The sequence below is a fragment of the Sodiomyces alcalophilus genome (assembly GCF_042370955.1).
Source record: "Sodiomyces alcalophilus JCM 7366 unplaced genomic scaffold ACRALscaffold_7, whole genome shotgun sequence".
In the NCBI taxonomy this organism is placed as follows: domain Eukaryota; kingdom Fungi; phylum Ascomycota; class Sordariomycetes; order Glomerellales; family Plectosphaerellaceae; genus Sodiomyces; species Sodiomyces alcalophilus.
In genome coordinates this window covers 3,534,862-3,558,005 of record NW_027263538.1, presented here as the reverse complement: position 1 = coordinate 3,558,005, position 23,144 = coordinate 3,534,862, and positions in this window count along the sequence as shown.

The window sequence follows — 23,144 nt, the reverse complement described above, 5'->3', positions numbered from 1 at the left end:
AAAAATTATAGTAACCCCCCTGCTTATATTAATACTCAGGCATATAATCAGGTTTCTAACCGCAGGCCTTATTAACCCGTTATGTATAATAAAGAAATTACTTTTAGTGAAAATACCGGTTAATGTTTATAAAATATTGCTTTCCGCGTTTTAAAATAGTCTATTAAGTCTATTTAACCTAAAGACAAGAATAATAATGGATAACAGAGTCTACGGGTAGCGCGCTATAACGTTCTAGCTGGTAATAATGATAATAATAATATAAACCATAGTCCGGCCAATAATAATAATAATAGCTAAAGTACTAGTCTAGAAGTCTAAATGCCTTTAAAAGTTTTAAAACCGGACCATAAGAATTTAATATCCTATGATAATTGTGTATTATACTTTATAAAAGATACTATACTTAGAAACCTATAGTTTTAATAAAATTCCTTATTTCTTTTAACTATAAATTCTCTTAAGGAACCGGCTACCTATAAACAGGCTATAAACTGCCTAGATAAAAATAAATAGATAGACGTGATAATAGCAGAAATATGAGAACTCGAAAGGCGGAATACCTAGGACTTAATAACTATATAACACACGCCTAATAATTATAACAAAATAAAAGAATACTACCACGTACTAGGAGATTATTAGGTCTTTAAAATCAAATATCCCAGCTTTAGCGAAGCTATTAAAGAAAGGCCAAGCCGTTACTATGTAGAACGGCTCCGCGTAGGGCTAAACAAATAACCAACCAATCGGCTAGCCGAAGGGAGGGTTAGGCTCGTCACGGGTCCGTATCTAGAGCTAAGGGTCCCGAGGAGACGGTCGCCGGGCCTCTAGAAGGGTCAGCAGTGGTCTAATCAGGGGAACGGATAGCTATAGATAGGCAGGCGGGCCTACGGTTAGGTCTTCTGGATCGTCTAAATATCCAAAAAAGGAAGGATAATATAAATTATGATTATAATAGGTGATAGGTGATGATCGTGAAAGATCGGACGAAACGCTAGCTAGATATAGTGGGTCTATTCCGAAGAATAGCCGTATATAAGACCAGATCTCTAGGACCGCGTACGTGGTCACGTGATATCTATAACGTCTAGACCCGGAACACGGGTCTGCCCCTTTATAATCGGCCCTAAATTATTAAGCCACGTCTCGTGGTCTTAATAATTTTAATATAAATATAAATAGTAACCGTCCTAAATATATCTCTATTACCCTAATCAGGGTATCTATAAGCAGTCCTTTATTCCTCGCGTACCTATTCCTAAAGACGTCTCTCGAAGATAAAGGCTAGGCGGCGGCGGCTTCCTTAGTTCCGTATAAGGAATAAGTAACGCGGCGGCGGCAGTGGTAGTGGGCGGCGGTAAATAGGCGGCGGCCCTAGCGTAGTCTTTAAGAAGACCGTGACGTAGAAGACGTGACGATAACGTGGCGGCGAACGTATATATAAGGTAAGCGGCGGCGGCCTCTTCGGTTCCGGGTCATGACTATAGGAATAAGATAACACGGCGGCCCTAGTCAAAGATTAACGACGTAAAACGCAGAACTAGGCGATAGCGTAGAGTATATCTATCTTTTTCTACTACCCTAGATAAAGGCAGGCAGTCCACTTCGGTTCGTAGGCGTAAAGCATATAGGTCGGATCTTTTTAGCGGCGTGGCACGGCACGTAGGAGGGTCGGTTTATTAGTTCTTCGTAGAGTCGGTAAGCGAAGAACAGAATCGGGTCTCGTGGCAGGAATATCGGCAGGACTCTTCGAGGCGGTAGATTTCGTGGCCAGGCTCGAAGGAACAGGAAGAAGAGATAGCAGGATCGATTAGATTAACTAGATTAATCGGATTAATAGGATTAGTCAGATGAACTATAGGCAGGCGGATTAGGCTTAGGCCGATTAGAGGAATAAAGATAATTAGGAAAAAGAAGAGTAGTAAAAAGAGTAAGAAAAAGAGAGGGAAAAGGGTAAGCAGGATAAGCTTATAGTGACTGCCGGCAGAAAAGGAAAACGGCAGGCAGGATTAAGATCCAAAAAGAGTAGGCGGGATTAGTGGCATGTGGTCTGCTTCGAATAAACGACTAAGATATCCAACGCGGACTACTAAACTAACCGATAAAAACTTAATAACTAGTAGGCTAAATTAATCGACATCGGAGCCATTTAATTACTCTTCTTCTAATTAGGCTAACGTGGTTATAAGCGAAAGAAATAGTAAAGAACTATAAAAGATATAGTTTAAGGAAGAGGTAAAGTGCTGGGTAAAAAGCTAAAAAATCGGCAGGACTCCTATAGACTCTTAGCTAGGCCCCCGGGCCTAGTTATCTATCGGCCCTAAAGCTATATAAAGAAGTTCCTGCGCGTATAGCTTTTTATATAAAGAAAAGAAGAACGGGCTCGCGATTAGGGTATTCGCGAGGAAAAGAAAAGAGGGTGAAATCGGGGGAGGGCAGGACTCTATCTATCAGCCCTAAAGCTATACGAAGAGGTCCCCCTCCAGGGCAGCTTTCTAAATAACCTAAAAATAACTAAAAGGTCCTAATTAGGTTAATAGAGTAGCTTCGGGGAAAAAAGAAAAATGGCTCTAGGGCGTAATCTAAAAGAGACGCGGCCCTAGATACGAGTCCACGAACATGGCCCCCGTTAAGAACTAGAAAAGCTCTTACGGACTCCACGTACACGATTTCTGCTTTTAAAAACGATTCTATTACCCTGATTAGGTAAAGGGAAAGGCGGGAAAAGGAAAAGGGGAAAGAGGTAGGTGGAGGGAGGAAGATAGTAAAGAAAAATCCCTTAGCCCTAAAGGCAAATCCACCTAAAAGAAGACGTTAACGCCTATCACGAAGACTCTAACTTCGCGCCTCTTTAACTGTAGTAGCTATCTGCTTATTAACCTGCGTATATACCTCTTTAAGCGTATCTTTAAAGGAGTCTCCGAAGATCTGCTCGATATCTTTCCGGAGGTATAGATTAAGGTAACGCTTATACTATTCCGGGTAACTAATTTCGAAGTCGGGAGCTAGGAGGGAAAGCAGGTTAGTAGGCGGATTAGGCAGATCGGTGGGAATGGATTTAACTACCTAATCGGCTATTATAGAGCCGATAATACGGGTAGTCTAATCGGCGGCAGGCGGACTCTTCTTTACAGGAACGGTAGAGTACACTGGAGGACTCTTTTCTACTATAGGAATAGTGGAAGCAGCGGGCGTCTCTTTCTCTATAGAGTCCACGGGAGGACTCTAAACCAGAGGAACGGGAGGAGGGGCGGCGGTAATAGTAGGTTCTTTCGTCATAGAGTCTATAGGAGGACTTTTTAGAACCGGTGCTATGGAATCAGTAAAGGCAGGGGAGCTAGTATAGGAGCTCTTTGCCTCGGCAGAGTCTATAGGCGTAATAGAGCTAGCACGGGAGCTCGGCGCCGGAATAACGGGATTAACGGACTTAACGCGCTAGGTCTTCTAAAGCGCGGAGCTATCACGGGAGCTTTTCTGGATCATAGAGCTAACGGGGCTCTTCCTTTCCGGGCATATACGCCGATGGTAGCTATCCTGACCACAGGAATAGCACCTGATTAAACGAATAGGAACGTGCCGGGCGGCAGGACTCTTTTCCTGACTCTTCTACTAAATAGCGGAAGGACTCGGCTACCGAATAGGACTCTTTTATGGAGTCGTACTTCTACCGCGGCGGCGGCTCTTCTAACTACTACTTCGGCTCGGGCTTCAGCTACCTTTAGTAGGCTACCCACGAGTAATGTTACTATTAGTCTGATTAGATAAACGGGAAGTAAATAACGGTAAAGAGTCTTCCGATCGCAGAGTGTATAGCTACTATAGGGCTCCTTTACACGCCCTTAGTGCGACTCTCGCGAGGACCTTAAAATAATAGGTTAACCTAATTAAGAGTAATAGGAACGTATCCTACGCGCGACCACCTCGAGGAGGCTAACCGTCCCGGTATTATATCCTCCGTTTACGACGCTAAGGCGTCTTCCTCTTTATATTCGACTATTAATATACAGACAGTCTCTGCGTCGGATTAGGTTATGGCTATTAATCTATAGGCAGCCTCTACGTCGGGAAGGACTATTCTTTTAAAGCAGGCAGTCTCTGCTTTTCCGTATCCGTGGTACTAGGACCCGTCGAATCGGAACTAGTATCGGACTATTAATCTATAGGTAGTCTCTGTGTCGGATTAGACTATTAGTGTGTAGGCAGTCTCTGCTCTTCCGGATCCATAGTACTCGGGACCGTTAAACCGGATCCGTGGGACTATTAATATATAGGCAGTCTCTGCGTCGGGATGGATTATGGCTGTTACTAACGAGCAGGCAGCCTCTGCTCTTCTAAAGCATTATCGGGGTCGCTCTTCCAGAGACTCGGGCCCTACGATATTATTTTTATGGTTTTTATTATATAAGTTGTTTTTATTGTTTTTATTAATACTGTATCGTAACCGGAATTAAAACTTAAACTCGAAACAGAATCGTCTTCCTTCGGACCTCTTATTCCAGTGCCCACGTAGCGCGCTATTCTTTCGGCCGTTATTAGAGGATAGAATCTAAACCGTGCCGTATCCGAAAACTATATCTAAAGCTATATCGTATCCGAACACTCTAGACTCGAAGACTTAAAAACCGAAGCTAAAACCGAAGACTTAAAGGCTTAAAACAGAATAAAGAAAACCGTGACTATATCGCTAATTAATAACGCGTTAATAGGCCGTTTATTTAGGCAGGCCGGAACTACCCTTATGTGCAGGAAGGATCCCCTACGCCGATTATATCCGCCTCCAAGCACTAATTAAAGAAAGGCGAAGCCGTTATTATATAGAACGGCTCCGCATAGGGCTAAATAAATAACTAACTACTAGGCTAGCCGAAGGGAGGGTCAGACTCGTCACGGGTCCGTATCTAGAGCTAAGGGTCCCGAGGAGACGGCCGCCGGGCCTTTAGAAGGGTTGGTAGTGGTCTGATCAGGGGAACGGATAGCTATAGATAGGTAGGAGGGCCTACGGTCGGCTCTTCTGGATCGTCTAGATATCTGAAAAAGAAAGGATAATATAAATTATGATTATAATGGGTAATAGGTAATAATCGTGAAAGATTAGTTGAAAAGCTAGCTAGATATAGTGGGCCTATTCCGAAGAATAGCCGTATATGAGACTAAATCTCTGGGACTGTGTACGTGGTCACGTGATATCCATAACGTCCAGACCCGGAATACGGGTCTGCCCCTCTATACTATTTAATATAAAGCGTAGTGGGTTATTTAGGAGTTTAATTAGGTTCTAGGCCTTAATTATCTAAAAACCCTTTCTATTACCTGCCGGCCAAAAGGCTATAAACTAGCTTTAATACTAGGCGTGTCCTATACCTGGAAATTCAGGCAGTTCGATATTAAAAACACGTTCGTTTATACTAATATAGATATACTAATATACGCTATATAACCTATAGTCTTTAAGAAAGAAGACGGTTTAGAAATAATGGTATACCTCTCTATAAGCTTAATAAAGCTTTATAGAGCTTGAAATAAAGTCTAAGACTCTAGTATAATTACCTGGTTAAGATATTATCTAAACTAGATTACCGGGTCTCTAAATATTTATTATTATTATTATTATTCTCTTACTCCGCTATCCTAACTAGTCTAGGAGCCCGGCTTAGGCTATGCGGTCCTTTTTAGCTGGCTATAGGGGGCAAAAACCTATTCGGGTAGAAAAACCCCTATACTCTCCTTATTAGGATCGGTGCCGCGTCGGGGCCTTAATAGTCCCGGCAGTGACTCGATACGTATCCGGATTATACCTTTAGTCTAATAGCTAACGGGAAGGTAGTAGGCTAGGGATTTCGGGTTAGCCTAGGGGTACGGTATATTATATAGGGGGCCGAAAGAGGTCCGCGGTGGTCCCGAGTTCCGGGAATCCTCCCTATATCAGGGTAGCCGGCTTTATTTACGCCTTCCTTTTAGGCGGGGAGTTTTAGCAGGGGCTCCTGCCTTTATTATATATGCTAACCGAATTTGATAGCCTTTTATAACTATAATTAGGTTAATTAAAATTTTAAGGGCCTCCGCCTTTCCTTTTATTTTTCCTCCTTTAACCCTTTTATCGCGATATTATAGATTTACTCTTAAGCCGCCCGCTCCTTTATTCCCGTCTTTATTCCCGGCTTTATACCGTAATTACTAATAATACGCGTTTAGCGGCTTATAAATAAATAAGGTCTTCTTTTTTAGTATTATCCGTTTATAAGTAATAGCGCGGGTAGGAGGCTAGTGGTTTTAGAGCGGGCTAATAAAATAGGTTATAGTTAATTAAATAATAATAATTAGATTAATTAATAGCTTAAAAGAATCGCTATAAGTAAGGGGGTGCTATAGGGGGCGTGTATCGGTTTTAGGCTTAGTGCTAACTATTTCTAAGATACGTCCTTAAAATAAATAACCTAAGAAGAAAAATAATCCCTATTACTACGAGGCCGGTGCCTTATAAGTTCTGCCGTGGGTATTCCTAGGGATACCCTTAGGGTGCTAAGGTAATACCGATAAGTAGCCGTTTTCTAACTATAAATAGTTATTTTAGATATACTAAGCGCCGTAAAGGTAAAAAACCCGAGGATATAGAAGTATACGCTAATACTACTAAAAAGGGAGCGGTATACTATTAGTATACTAATAGTTATTAAACTTATAAGGATATAAGTCGATTTTATAGTAGTGTCTTAGTAGTGCCAGGGCGGTAATAATAGGATTCTAATAGTTAGTAAGTCCTGGCTATAGCCTTAAAGTATTAGTAACGTGTCCTTAAATATTACCGGCAGTTTATAGCGGCCGTTAATAGGGGTAAAGATAGGGTGGTTATAAGTATCTCTAGGGTGCCGAAACTATACCGCGCTAACTTTAGGTAGGCCCGAGGTCGGCTTATAGCGGCAGTGGTATCCTTTAAGCGCGCCGTTAGGTATACTCGCCCTACCGGCTACCGCTATAGCGGTAACGTTATACTAGCTAGTCTAGAATATCGTCTAAATAGGTTAAATGAAATAATCACTATCCTATTAAAGGTGGCTATAAGTCCTTTTATAGTCTTTTAGTAGTATAGCGGTGCTAATATAGTAGGATAAGGATACGAATATTATATTAATAGCGATAATACCTCCGGAAGTGATAATAAGGAGGAGGACGACGAGATTAAGGCTAAATAAAGGGTAAATACTATTATAGTACGCCCCGTTAATACCGCTAGGGCCCCGGCTTATAGGGCCCTAAAGTAAATATAAGAGTCTAGGTTAGGTGCTATCTTTATTCCGTGGATTCTATACTAGGGCAGTCCCGTTATAGAGTCTCTAGTATATAGTGTTGCAAACAGCGTATAACTTAATTGCGTAAAATGAGCGATCGATCTGTTGATTTAATTGACTCTATGGAAATCTCTAATCGTAGTGCTAAGTTCCTGCCCTTATTCCTGTGGCAGATCTACTCCCACTTTCGGGCCTAGAATAACCCGTTCCGGACCTGCTTTAGGTTAGCCTATATAACACACCCCCCTAACTAAACAACTATATAACAGTTACTTAGTTAAAGTTATTTATAGGCTTCTTCTATTAATATATCCCCTTCTATAACGTCCACGTAGCTTCTATCGAACTTCTCTTCCAGCTCCTCCAGATACTCCGGTAAGATCTCCTCTACCTTATTTATATAGAGACGTCCCTGTATATCCATCACTCCTACCTAGTCCCTAAACCTTATAAACTTTTCCCTAGACAGGACCTTCGTTAATCTATTAGCGATTATATCGGCGCTTACAACGTAGCTGACTTTAATCCTTCCATACTGCTACGCCTCTTATAACTAATAGTTATGTATATCCACGTGCGGTAATCGTGTATTTAATTAAGCGATCTCCGCCGTTAATAAGCGTATCGTTTAGCTATTATCGTATCGTATCTTTAATTGTGGGTCGTTAACTATCACGCCTATCGCCTCTAATAACCTCTTCGTGAATATCCCTTCCTCCGCACCTTGTATAAGCGAGAGCAGCTCCGCCTCTATTACTAACGTTATAACCGTTACTTATTTATTAGCTTACTAGGCTACTATGTCTCTAAATAGGCGTATCACGAACGCCTAACTGCTCTTTCGATTAATTAAGTTATCCGTAAAGGACGTATCGGTAAACACCTCGATAGAGTCGCCTCCACCTAGTTCTAGGGCGTAGGTTTATATAGCTAGCAGATATCGGATTAAATAGTCGGGTACTTCGTGATACTAACGGCTCGGATTTATATTAAATCTATAGAGTCGAGATACTATAAAGGCGATATCGGGGCGTGATATTACTGCTATGTATAGAACGGATCCTATCTTACGTTAATAGCTTTTAACGGTGGTGGACTTTCCTATATATAGTAGTAGCTCTGCCGGCTTTATAGGGCTTATAGATTTATAGTTAGATACTATTAATAATAGATATCCTACCTTCACGATATAATCGCGTTATAATAGCTATATCTTCCTCGAGGGACGGTCCTAAATAACCCTAATCCTAAGGAACCACTATAGTGGCTGCCCGCTTTATAGGGCGTAGTGTTTTCGTAGGCTCGCGATAGCCTGCTCTATCTCTTCCTCAAAGCCTTCCTTAAAGCCGATCACGATATCGTCTATATAAAAGAATAGGATTAGCCCACGGCGTATAAAGCAGTAGGGCTCTTACGGTATTATTTTAAACCTATCCTTTTTTAGTACTTTTATAATATGCTTGTGCTATAGTAATAGAGACTCCCGTAGCCCGTATAACGCCTTCTTTAGTAATAGTAATTAACCCGGTACCGCGGTCCCGAGTAGGAACCGTATATATATATATCGTATAGTAAGGGGGCGTGTATAACCGCGTTAACGATGTCGTACTGTATTAAGGATAGGTCGAAGCGAGCGGCGATCGCTATTAACGATCTAAAGGAGCGACCGGCGAGAGTGGCTGTATACATGTTTTCTAAGGAGTCCTGATACTATTAATCTCCGCAGACCACTAATCTAGCCTTGCACTTCTATAAAAAGCCGTGCTTATTAAACTTATAAGTTATTACCTATATATAGCCGAGCACCTAATACCCCTTCGCCCTATCCTTTGGTATTATAATCCACGAGCCTATCTTTTTATAACTCTTTAGATAATCCCTTTAGGCTTATCGGAATAGTATCTTATATAGGTGGTTTTTAAGGTCTTATTAATTTCTTAGTAGGGCTAGCAGTTACTTATAGTGTATCTTACGGTAGGGTCTCTTAAGTGCCTTTTTAATTTTTAACTTTATTAGCGGCTTACTATTTAAATTACGGACTAATAGGGTATATCTTCCTGCTTTAAAAGCAGAGATCTAGACTCGGTTACTACTATAGCTTCGAAATTTAGCTCCCCCCTACTCTATAGGTATATAGCCTGTGAAAGCAGCCGCTATAAGCCCTGCCTAAGGAGGGGTTTCTGGTAGAGTTAGAAGGTGACTATCTAGGCGTTAGTAATTAATCGCGGCCGTGGAAGAGTCTTTTTCTGGCTCCGGCCTCGTAGGCTCTATAAGCTCCTCCCACCGTTCCGGCCTCTTAGGCGCTATAAACGGTTCCACCCCCTAAGCCTTAAGGCCGGTAGGCGTAGCCCTTAGGAGAGGTTCGTTAACCTCGCTACCCGACTAAAGAATAGGCTCGAAGTATGCTATTATAAACGTATCGGCTACTTTATCTTACGGCTCGCCTTATTTAATTATATATATCTCTAGTAGGCGGATCTGATTAATAATATTCACTAGCTCCTTTTCCGTTAATGAACGTAAATCGTCCTTTAGGGCTTTAAGACTACTATTAAAATACTCTTATTGATTAAAGATAACGTTATATATACGAACGATCCTGTTCTTTCTAAGGCCAGGAACCTAAATACGGTAAATATTAATTGAATCGTATCCTATAAGGTAGCCGATATAGGCCCGCGGCGCTAGTCGATTTTAAAGCTTTTTAGACCTTATTAGAGCTGCTCTGGTTATAGGAAAAGCTTTATAACTAAAGGCCTAAAGGTGGCCTAGCTACGGCTTATGTTAATAGATAACCTTAAACGGGGTCTTTTAGCTAAGGCGTTATTTTAGGGTTCTGTTTTATACGTAAGCGGTAGTAGGAACGACTTTAACCTATAAGAAATCGGGTAATCGGGAGTGGATTCGTATAGCTTATGCCTTTAGTATAATAAGGGCTCTAGATCCTTTAGCACCACCGTTCTAAGCGGGGGTCTCTGCTAAAAAGGACTCTAATTAGATGCTAAAACCCTTAGCTAAGCCCTGTATTTTAAGCGATTATATTAGTTCGTTATTATACTTAAAGACCCGTACCTGCCGGTTAAATTAACTCTAAACCTAGCGGATATATTAGTTTATAACTGTATAGATATCGGAGGCCCTTTTTAACGTTATAATATAATAGGCTATGAATCCGCTATATCGATCCGTGAAGAATATAATCCGTACGTAGCCCTTAGCTATTAGTTAGAACTCCGTGAAATCGATTACCTACCTCTCGCCGGCGTAGCTTAGAGCTATACGGGTCCGCCAGCTAATCTAATAGCTTATCTTCGATTAGTCGTGGGCGTTATACTCTACTATTCCTGGCCCTTTTAGTTTAATACCCTATAACTACTCTTTTAGTTGTTTTATTATATTAGGGCCAGCGTGCCCTAAACGGAGATGCTATAGATTACCGTCGGCTTAGCTGGCTACCCTTTTAATCGGTTTTCGCATTAGTAGATTCGTGGTTAGAAGAGTAGCTAGGGCGTTAGTGATTAGAAAGAGCTTTATAACGGTTTAATCGTAGTAGATACTTAGCTTATAAAGGATTAATCGATCGCGGCGGCGTATATAATCGTTTAGCGGCTCTTAATCCTACTAGTAACCGTTCTAACGTATCTTCTTATCAGAGACTAGGTTATAGATAAAATCTTCGTAGTGGGCTATATCTTTTAATCGGAACTTTATCGGGCCGGCCGTTCCTTCTATTATAATAATAACGTCTCTATACCCTTAAATCGGCACCGTTATAGTGCCGGCGATTATAACGTTACCAGGGTAGGCCGGTCCATAATCCGTAAATCTGCTTTTATTATAGAAAACGTGGGAGGTGGCACCTAAGTCTAACATAGCGGACTATCGTAAAGGATATATAGCGGCCGAGAGGGCGGCCGCCAGGGCTTTTAGCCGGCAAGGCTCGTAACGGACGGTGTTTAACCCCTTACCTTACCCGTTATAGAATGTATTTATAAGCTTTTTTAGCTTTATAGTCTCCTTGATTTTAAAGGAGACCTCGTTATTATTATTAGTTACTTTACCGCCGCCACCGATTTGATTATTATTATCGGTTACTTTATAGTCGGTGGCGGCAGCTCTTATAGCCGTATATAGTCACGCCTCCTTAAGGACTTCGTTATCGTTATCGCCGTTACCGCCGCCGCTACCGACTTTATTATTATTATTAGTTACCTTATAGTCGGTGGCGGCGGTCATTCTTTTTTTATTTTAGGACCTAATCTTCTCCACGGCGCCTTATAGGTCCCGGTCTATCCTAAGGGACTTCTTTATAAGCCTCCGAATAGAGTCGTTAGCTTAAAACCCCTCCGGCGCTAACTCTAGGAATAATATCTAGTAGCCCTATAAATCGTGGCCGCGCCGGTAGTATACGGGGCACTCGTCTTTATAGAAGAGGGATTATCGGCGCTTAGAGCTTATACGGTTAGTTAACTTACCTTTAGGGTAGCCACTATGGCCCCGCTAGGCTCCGGTCCGGTTAGCCCTCCCGGCCTATTACGGCCTATTATCATCGTCGCCTAGGTTTAGGGCCGGGAAGGCTATAGTTCTATAGCTTCGAGTAGGCGGCACGTTAAGCTATTCCGCCGCCTTCTTCCCTTCCGTGATAAGAGTTATCGCCGACACTATTTTAAGGTCCAGCGTTACTTCCTTTATATCCACCCAGTTACCTAGGGCAGGTCGTATAGCGTTAAAGAAATCGTTAATCTAAATCTCCCGGGGTTCGTTATATATCCCGATATCATAATAGTCATAAAGCCGGTCCTGCTAATCGTCTAGCCAGGCGGCCACCTTCTAAGGGTTAGTGGGCGGCTTATTCTTATATAGATTATAGTTCTTTTAGGAGTCTTTTATACGGGTCGCGATATAGGCTGCGGCGTCGGCTTATACTACTGCGTAAATCTCTTCCGGGGTCGTGCCCTTTATTAGGGCCTTCCGTCTTTTCGCTATAATAGACTCCTCTACCCACTTAAGTATACCGTTAATACCCTTCTAATAGGTCTTATAGTCCTTACGATCTTCTTTATATCGGTGGTAGTCTTCGGTGTAGGCGGCCTTACCTATAACAGTTAGCTCGGAGATCTTAGTAGGTTACCCGTTAACGTTAGCGATAGAGGCGTAGGAGGCAAATTCGGGATATATGGCTCGCTACGGCCTAGAGACTGGATCGTTAGGGCGTAGGAAGTCCTAGACTCCGTTACTACGGGCCCTAACTTCGTAAAGGCGTTACCACAGCTCCTAGTCTTCGTGGCTTATATAGATAGTCGTATTTAAGGTTATGGTTATAGCTATAGGTAGCTTGGCGTAAATAGCTTTAATAGGTTATTAAGCATAAAAAATAAGACTCTTAATTATTATAAACAGCGTATAACTTAATTACGTAAAATAAGCGATCGATCTATTAATTTAATTAACTCTATAGAAATCTCTGATTGTAGTGCTAAGTTCCTGCCCTTATTCCTATAGCAGATCCACTCCCACTTTCGGGCCTGGAATAACCAGTTCCGGACCTGCTTTAGGTTAGCCTATGTGATATATAGTTCCTTATAATTTTTAGGGTAAGGCGGAAGTTATTTAGGCGGCTAAGGCGTAGGAACTATTTCGTAATTACTTTTACCTTTTCCGGGTAGTTTAGAGTATTAAAAAGGTCCCCCTTATTCGAGATCGGCCTCCTTATAGCGCCGTGGAGGTCCTTTTATAACTCCGGGGTAGTGTTTTAGTATTATAAGATAATATACTCGGCTATCTCTGCCCCCCTATCCTTATAAGGGTGCTAGGCGGTAATAAAGCCAGGAACCCTTACCCTAAAAAGGAAAGCTTTAAGGTCTAGGTTCTTAGAGCAGACCTAGGTAAGGATAAAGCTTTATAGTTTTCGAAGGCTCTTATATCTTTAAACGTCTTTTTTTTAGGGGGTCCGGTCCAGTATTACTATAGCGTAGGTTAGGTTCCTTATAGTCCCGGTATCCCTTTACCTTCTTTTCTACTCCTCCTAAAGGGCGGCGTTTAGATTATAGGTATTTATTTAGCTTTAGATAGTAAAGGATTAAGCGGGCTAGGCGAGTGCTTATTAAGTAAGGTAGCGATATCTTAGTACCGCTAATACTTTTATTATAGCCTAGGAGCTAGCTAGGATAAGTCCTCCGGCTTTAGTATCCTAGTAATTCAGGGCTCTCTTAGCTATAAGGCGAGTAAGATATAGATTAAGGGGGGGTATATATATTTCTTTTTCTAGGACCCGGATCGGTATAGCCTTATAGGCTCCCGTAATAATCCTAAGGCACTTATTCTGGGCTAAGCTAAGGGCTATAGCGAGGCTATAATAGAGTTTATCGGTGATTTTATAAAAGGTAGGGGTGTTATAAGAGATAGCTAGGCCAATTATAGTAATATAAAGGCGCTAGGCGTCGGCGAAGCTATAGCCCAAGGCTACCACGGCGAGTCGGGTTAGGGTATAGTTTTATATTGTTAGTTTACTCTGGATCTTTTTCTTATATTATAAGAAATTTAGCTTCCGGTTTAGCTATACCCTAAGGAACCTAGTCTCCGTTAAGGGTAGCACCGGTACGGCACTAAGGTGGATAGGCGTCGGGGAGGGGGAGCGGGACTTTATAAAAGGAATAAATACGTATTTTAAGGGCTTAAATTAAAGGCCGCTCGCCTAGGACTAAGCTTTCTATAGTTATTAGGCGGAGGCGAGTTAGTGCTATATTAAGGCCTTTATACGGCTAAAAGCGATAATATTTATATTATCGGTAAAGCCGATAATAATAGTTCTTATAGCGTATTCGAGTTTCTTATATAGGGTAGAGATATATAAGATAAAGAGGATTAGTAAAACCGGGGATCCTTATAGTATACCGACGCGGAGGGGCTATAGGGTTACCGCCTAGCTATTAAAGAGGAGGTGGGCTATTCGGTCTTAAAGGAAGCTGCCGGTTAGTTAGATAGCCAAGTCTAGGAATCCTTTACGTTTAAGGGACTTAAGGAGTCTAGTATAGGGGATAGTATCGAAGGCCCCGCGTATATCTAGCTAGAGTATTATAGTGGCGTTACCTAGGGCCTAGGCGGCTCTAACTGCCTTTATCGCGCGCTATATAGCCGTTTGTATACTACGCCCTAGTCTATTTCCTATTTAACCTCGTAGGAGGAGCCGGTATTCTTTTACTATAGCTGCGAAGCGCTCCGCTATAATTCCTTTAAGCAGTTTCCTAATTATATTTAAGGAGGGAAATGGGCCTTTAGCCTTTAGCTATTTTATAGTTACTTTATAAACGGCTCTTTTTGTAAATAATTATAATAATAGCGGTATAATAGTATTATAGGAAGTAGCTTAGGGATAAGCAGGCTAAGAGGATTATAGCTAGGATCTAGTATAGGGTCGGGATATAAGCTTTTAGGAGGCCAATAAGGAAGCCATCTAGGCTAGGGGCGGCCTATAGCTTAGTCCGGCGGAGGCGGCCCTAGATATCTATAGCAGTAACGCTTCGGTCTATATCCTACCTAGAGGGGTACTCTCTCCTTAGGGGTCTAGGGTCCGAGTCCCCGGGGAGGGGAAAGAACTTAGTGTATATGGTATCTGCTTTTTTATTATAGGAGGTCGCTAGGTCGCCTTAGTCCCGGCATAGCAGCGGTATAATAAGGGGCCTAAGTGGTTAGTATCCTTTAGGTCGGGCCTATCTTTAGAGTCTTTAGAGGAGTCTATTATTTACTTAGGTTAAGTAGAGGAGGTAACGCTAGTGCTGCTATTTTATTACCGTTATAGCCTTATTATAGCGGAGCTTAGCCTACCTATACTCCTGCTACCTATTCCGTGACTTCCTCGCTATATATTACCTATATAGCCTATATACTTTTCAGGTTAAGGTTATTAACTTATTAGTTTATTATAGATAGGGTAGGCGGCCGGGGGGGGCCGGTTTAGTATCGCGAGGCTACCTAATCGGTAATAATAGTAAGGTCCTGGGTTAGCTAGTCGAGGGCTTTATTAATATTAAAGGGTGTTATTAAGGGGCCTGGTTATATTAGGATCCTAGGGGCCGCCTAGTAGGCGAGGGAAGGGATAAATTGCTTTTAGACCTAGTATAGGTGGGTACGGGGCCGTGGTAGGACTATAATAGTAGGGCGGTTTATATTAAGGTAGATAGTCGCGGTTTAAGAGAGGTAGTCTAATCCTATAACCTTACCATCTATACTGTTATAGCTATAATAGAGCCCCTAGGATACCTAGATAAAGTCGATAATACTTAGCCGCCTACCTAGCCTATACTAAGTGGTTATACCGGGGAGGGGAGGGTAATAAGGTTAAGGTTTTAGCGGGTAGTTAGCTCTAAGAGGGTACTAGACCTAGGGTAGAATCTAAGGTAGCTAGCCTAAAGGGGATAATAGAGATTAAAGTCTCTAAAGAGGATATAGCTGCCCCGGGGGGCAGCCCCGGTAAGGTCTATAATTAAAGGGGTATACTATAAGATAAAGGCGGATTAGTAATTCTTAGAGTAAATTAATTAAATCGTAACGGCTTAGTCTTTTACGCCGAAGGTAATATATACTGACCGTATATATCCCTGGCTAGCTAGTACTATAGGACCTATAAAAGGATTTGAGTTAGGTAACCTTAGGGTGTAGTAAATGATGTGTAAATAGGATGTCTTGTCTAAAGGAGAGGGCGAGGTTCCGGCCCTGTATATCTATAGGGGAACCTCGGGCTATCTAAGGCTAGGCGCTATACTAGGTATAGTGCTGGGATAGTGCTAGCACCGGTCCAGCGCTATACTAGTTTAGTGCTAGTATAGGGCTAGCACTAATCCAGCGCTATACGGGTTTAGTGCCCGTATAGTGCTGGTATTAATCTAGAGCTATATGGTTTTAGGTCCTAGTATAGTGCCAGATAGCGGTGCGTAGTATATACCCCGGGAGAGATAAAGCCCTGCGTCCCGCGGGCTTCCCCGTCTCTTAAAGTCTACGATATCTAACTTAGACTCGGCGTGGCCGATTATTATACTAGTAATAAGTGGTAGGCGTGGGTATAGTTCTTTATTCTTAGCTAAGGCTAAATAATTAAAAGGAAAAGAAAACTATAGTATATAATAGCACTTTTATAGCGTAGTTCCCTAACTCCGTTAGGCTCTATCTATAGCACTAGTAACTATACCTGGCTACCCGTCCCGCCGTTATATAATTACTAACCCGGGACTTAATATAAATAAACGGAAAATAAAAGGTGAAATTATTAGTATCGCCTATTCCCGCTCTATTATAGGACCTTAACGTCTAGGGCTCCCGGCTCTGGGTCGGGCAGACCTATTCCTTTAAGGGTATTTAGAGGATTACCTCCGCGCTTTTAGGCTGGATACTATCCTTACGGTATTTAAGCTTATCGCCGAGTAAGTTATATAATACTAGTAATCCTTTACGTTAGTTATTCTTATAATAGTTATAGATAACCGCTATATAGTGGATAGTATCTATAATTAGCTAGGTATCGCTTATTAGCCTATTCGCTATAGTGATACGCTTATTATCGTCTAAGCTTCTATCTTCCTTGAGCTTAGCGACCTGGGTAAGCGCCTTTATACGCTATATTACTACTAGGAACGGTATATCCGCGGCTTACTAGGCGTTATTATTAACGACGTGCTTATTAATAAAGTATATTACGAATTTAGCTATAGATAATAGTATTACAATAGCGTGCTAGCGCTAAGTTATAATAGCTAACTTATAACCCTTATATTTAAAGTCTTATCTCGTGATTTAGGCGTTAGTATCTCTAAGGCGGCCCGCGAAGGCCTTTATCGCCTAAATCTATATCTTATCTTCCCCACGGATAGTGAATAAGAGTCGCTTAGCCGCTAGGGCCGATCCCGCCTCCTTAAGCGGTCGCTTAGTGCCTGTTATAGTGCCCGGTATAGAAGGTCTAGTAATTACCAGAGATAGCTATAAACTCGTTTATATTAGAATATCTATAATAGAGCGAATAGTAGGTATAGGCCGTTCCTTAAGCGCTTATAAGCGGCTCTTAATGGCTATAGTATACTATTAGATATATTCGTAGTATTCTTTAGTTACTATAATAAGTAGCTCTAAATTAATTTCCCTGTCCCTAAGTTTATCCACGGTATCCGCTAAGATAAGACTAATACTGCTTATCTTGTTAATCTTATTCATTATCTCTACGGATATACTGCTACTACGGAGGGCTAGGCTCTAGCGGGTATTCGGTGTGTTAGTTACGCGTATTAAAAAGCCGGCTTCTATTACTATAAGCCTACTGGCCTAGCGGGCCGATCTATATAAGAATTAGCTATCGGGGCCGCGGGGGGTATTATAGCGGGCTATAGCGAGATACTCTTTAAATAACCGATTATATTACGGCTAGTAAGTAATAGTGCTAGCGTTATCTAGTAGGAACTATGGCTAGGGAAATTCTAGCACGATATCCTTAGCTTAAGCCTTCGTGATATACCTGTTAGCGAGCTCCTCTAGTATAAAGACTATACGGTCTAGACGGCTATTCTAGGGGTTATCGTAGCCGGCGTCGGATACTTTCTTACGGTATCGCTTAACGATATTCTTATAGTCGTTATATTATTACTTAAATACGGGTCCGGCGGTGGTTAGATAATAGGATATATAGTTTTTATCCCCGAATAGGGTGATAGCCCTAAAATACCCTTTAAATATTAGACCCGACCCGTCTTAACCGTTTCTAAACTAACGTGTAAACACCTTTTAGAGTTCTTAGTCCTTAGATCTATAAATATTAGTGGGATAAGTAATAATATAAAAGTTAGCGATAGGGGGTATAGAGTTATAATAGGGTCAGTTAGTAAGATTATAAGGAGTTAGTGTGTGTAATAGTGAATAAATGATAGGAGCGTTTCCTGATATAGGATCGGACTCTAGTAATAGAATAGGGCCTAATAGGCATATAATTAGGATATAAGGCTTATAATAGGAATAGAGGCTATATTAATAGGTGATTAAGCAGGGAATATAGTTATAATTATCGTTATAATCGCTTAATTATAAGTAAAGAATAAAGGGAAATAATAAAAATATAGGTAGCCGAGGAAATCTCTTTACTTTCGAGCTAGCCGTGCTAATTTACGTATACGCTAAGGCTATATAGCCGGTAGGGCTTCTATTCTTACTAGTTCGAGATCAGATAGTATTATTCTTTTTATACCGGTTATGCCTTTTAAAGGAGTGTCCGTTATTAAGGGGGACGGTTCTTTAGTTCTAGCCTAACTCCGCCACGAGGCTAAATAGGTCCTTTTAGTTCTTTAGAGCTCGCCGGGCTTAGGTCTTTTAACCTCTTTTATTCCCTTTAATACTAAACAAAGCACCTCTAAAGCTCTTTAACGTTCTTCGAATTCCTCTACTAAATCCAGAGCTTCTATTACGTCTACCGGTATCTTTATATTATATTAGTCTAGCCAGTCCTTTTATCGAATAAGGTACTTAGTACTTAGCTTACCTCTCCCCCTATAAATAATCCGTTTATCCAGGATAGCTTTAATCTTATAGTACTTATATAGGTCCCGCTATTACTCTTAGTCCCTATCTTATATATCGACGGGTCCTCTAGTCTTAGGTATCTCCGTGAACCTAACTATTTAGAGTTAGGTAATATTAATAACGGGGTATATATTAAGAGTCTTAGGTAGATCTAATTAGTACGCTAACGGCGATACTTACTTAAGGACCTTAAAGGGGCCTATCCGTTAAGTACCGAGTTTAGGGCTAGCCTTGCCTAGGAGCGAGTATCCGCGGCTAAGGCGGATATATACGCGGTCGCCGGGCTTAAACCGAATATTACGCCGTTTCTTATCGTATAGACGCTTTATATATATCTATGCTATTACGATAATAAGTTACGTATCCTCCTAGAATATTTCGCGTACGAACTTAGGGTTAACGTTTCCGATTAGGTCGAGCGGACTATTCGTTTTAGTACCGTATAGTATCTCGTTTAGTATATAGCTAAGCGTCTTATTAAAGGCGTTATTTAGGTTAAACCATAAAGGTATAATCACTTTTAGTTATAGGGCGTTTAGGTTATCCGCTAGGTATATACGTATCCCGATCTTAACGGTTTAGTTCTTCCTCTCGGAAATATTATCGGTTTAGGGATACTAGGCCGTTAAGAACTTTAGCTTAGTTCCGGCTGCCTTCTATAGGGTTATCTAGAAGTCTAATAAGAACTTAGGGTTATAGTCCGAGATAATAGCGCGGGGGATACCCTAGTTACCTATCTAGAGGGCTTAAAAGAGCACGGACGCCTAGTCCTTTACGGTATAGGTGCTATAGCCAGGGATAAGCAGGGAGGCCTTTAAGAACTTATCCGTGACGGTTAGGAGGGTATCGAATAAAGGGAAGCCTTCGCGCTGCTAAGGTGTCCCTGCGGAGGGTATTTCGGGTAGTCCGATAATAAAGTCTATAGCGATAGTATAGAAAGGGATTAGGGGCGTTAGGATAGGCTATATCTCGTTAAGGGGAGCCTGCCGATCCGTTTAGTAGGTACGATATATCTTATATTAAGCGATATATAAATCGACCTTTTTATAGAGTCGTGGGATCGCGAAGCGGCTAACTAAATCGTATTATATCCGTTTAGCTTCGAAATAGTATAAATCGTTATAGGCGGCCTAGAGGAATTCCTTATATAGGGAGAAGGGGATATAAAGGCGTTTTCTCTTATTTAAATCCACTTAGTATAGGAGACTATTATCCACCTTAAAAGGGATTTTAACTAGTAAGTTATAGTTAATGGTTTAGGTAAGGATTAGTGCTTATTTTGAATCGTTAGCGTATCCTTCGATAATCCTTTATTATATATCGTCCTTTATCTAGATTTCGCTAATATAGTTTATAGCCTAGTCTTCCTAAATCCGGTCTAATTCGCCTAGACCTTTAGCTAGGGGGCTATCGGTGGTAGGTAGCCGAGATAAAGCGTTAGCTACCACGTTCGTCTTACCGGGGATATATCGATAATCTAACTAGAACTAGCTAAGAAACTCGGAGGAGAGGGTAAGCTTTATATTTAGCCTAGTTTTATCGGTGCTAGATAGGACTATTAACTTTATAATACCGATAATAGCGGCGTGGTCTATAAGGACTATAGTCGGGTTACGATAAGAGGACTAAATAATAGTACGGGTCTTACGAATAGCCTATACTAGGCAGGCGACCTTAAGTTTAGTAGGCTAGTACTTTTCTTTAGCGGTATTAAGCCCTTTACTAATATAGAGTACTAGTCGAATATCGGTTTTCTTAAAGGTTCTTTTAGTAAGCTATTTAGTCTTATTAACTAGTTAGAAGAGTATAGAGAAGAACCTATGCTTTTTAGAGGCGTTTAGCTAAATAAAAAGGATCTTAGTAGGGATATAATAGAATAAGTAAGTATCCGAGGTAAGAGCGCTAGTAATATCGTGGAATATAGCTAACTCTTTAGTAATAGCCCTAAACGTTATGCGTTTAGTATACGCCTTACGGGCCTATCCCTTATCTTTCCCGATTTAATAAGCCTTAGCGAGAAGGGTCGTTTTCCGTTACTAAAGGGGAGCGATTTAATAGGAGAATCAGGGAATAAGATAGCAAAGCCACCCTATTATCCCGATCTAATATTCTAAGGACTAAAAAGAAGTTAGAGAGCGAATCTTTTATAGAGCCTCGGTATATTCTTTAGTATTTAATAGCCTAAGGGCGTTAACCTTAAATCCTAATAATTAGATTAACGGATATCTAATAAAGGACTTATTAGGAGAGATACTAATCCTTTTCTTACTAAATAAGGAGAGTACCGTGTTTAAGTGCTTAGTATAATCGTTTTTAGTGTCCGATATAATAACGATATTACCGATAAAGGCGGAGATAAAGTCCTAGTATAGGCGAAGGAGTTAGTCTATATAGTATTAGACGTGCTTAGGCGAGTTATAAAAGCCTATTAGGGCGACCTTCGGTTATTCCTATCCCTATTAGGAAATAATAGTAAACCGCTCACGGTACGGTTTATATATAGGGAATAAGTAGAAGAAAGCCTGGGCGTTAATAACAGAGATAAACTTCTTTCCTCGGATTCGCTTAATAACCTTATCCTAGAGCGGTATCGGGTATATATTTAGGATAGTAACCTTATTTAGGGTATAAAGGTCTACTATTATACGGCCTTTACGTTTACCTTTTACCTCTTGCTATATATTTAAAACCGGAGTATTAAAGGGCGTTAGTATTAATGTTTATTCTATACGGTCCTGGTTATAGAGTTTATTTAGGGTCTAGTCTAGAAAGGCTTAGTCTTTACGGCTAAGCGGATATAGCTTTTAGCAAACCCTTTAAGTATACTACCCGTCGATTAGGGGAACACGTATATAATCCTTTTATCTATATCGATAACGCCTTAGTCCGTCTAAACCTTAGGATAGTTACCGATAATCCTAGTAAAGCGCCGTATAAAGGGGGCTCCGTGGTCGTAGATAGTCACGCCTTCTAAAGTCGCTTTAGTCGGGGTATCTAGGCTCTTAGCGATTCTAAGCTTCCCGCCGATAAGTAAATACCCTTTAAAGATATCGCCTTATCCTTCCGGACTTAGGGACTTCTTAGCGGCTTTTAGCCGTTTTATTATACTATTATAGGCGTTATCCTGCTTTATATTAAAGTATCCGTCCATGTAAAAGGGATCTATATACCCTAGCTTACTGCCCCGGGAAATGAGTAATAGCCAGTTGCTAGCGTTATAGATTAGGACGGATATCCTTTCGCTAAGGATATAGTTTAGTAAACCCTCGATATTCGGCTAGAATTCTATAGAGTCTAAGGTTATATTCCGTTCCTTAAATAGGACGAATCCGTACTAATATAGCGGAATAATAACCTTCTTAGCGGCTTTTAATTAGCGTCTAACTAATAAATATTTAGCGAAGATTCGCGCCGGGACGATAAGACCTTTATAGGACCTAATCTAGATAGCGTCCCGCGAATTAAGGATATCGACCTTATTAGGATAATTAAATTCCTGCCTAAGGAGTAGACCGGCTTTTAGCTTAGGAACCACCTAAGCCTTTATATATAGCCGTCTAACTCGGGGCTAGCTATCCACTATACCTTATACTAGCAGAGTAAACGAAGCCTATCCGATAATATCTAAGGTACCTATACCACGAAGCGTAGATCTCTTAGACTTATCGACTTTTATATTAGGGAGGTAAGGGAGAAGGTGCTAGCTTATAATATATTACGAGGCACCTAAATTAATATAAGCTTCGAAGGGAGCGCTATCTAGGGTTACTCGGACTTAGACCCTTATATATATATAACCGTATAGGCCGGCTACTAAGTCTATTACTCCCTAAGGAGCGCCTTCGATTAGCGGGGAGTCCTAACTGCCTTATTCCTTTATTAGGAATAAGTAGGAATATAATTTCTTATAGCGGAGGGCCTTATTATTAGATCTTATTAGCTATCTATACCTAGTATATTATTATTATACCTAGTAGACATTATAGTATTTAAGTACGAATCCGGATTTATCGGCGACCTAATATAGTTAATTACTGCCTTTATCGGTCTTAGCCTTATTATCTATAAGGTCCTTAGAACTATTAGACTCCTCCTTGAAATAATATAGGTCCTTTAGTTCCTTATTATTCTTATATCCTTTATCGGAGACCTTATCGTTTATAATAGTGTTTACTAGATCCCTGGATCGTTCCTAGCAAAAGTTCTAGTTACCGCGTATTAGTTAATCGGATATATTATTAGCTAAGAGCCGTTAGCCGCGTTTATTCACGTAGCAGTTTAGCGTTCCTAGGGCTAGTAGGG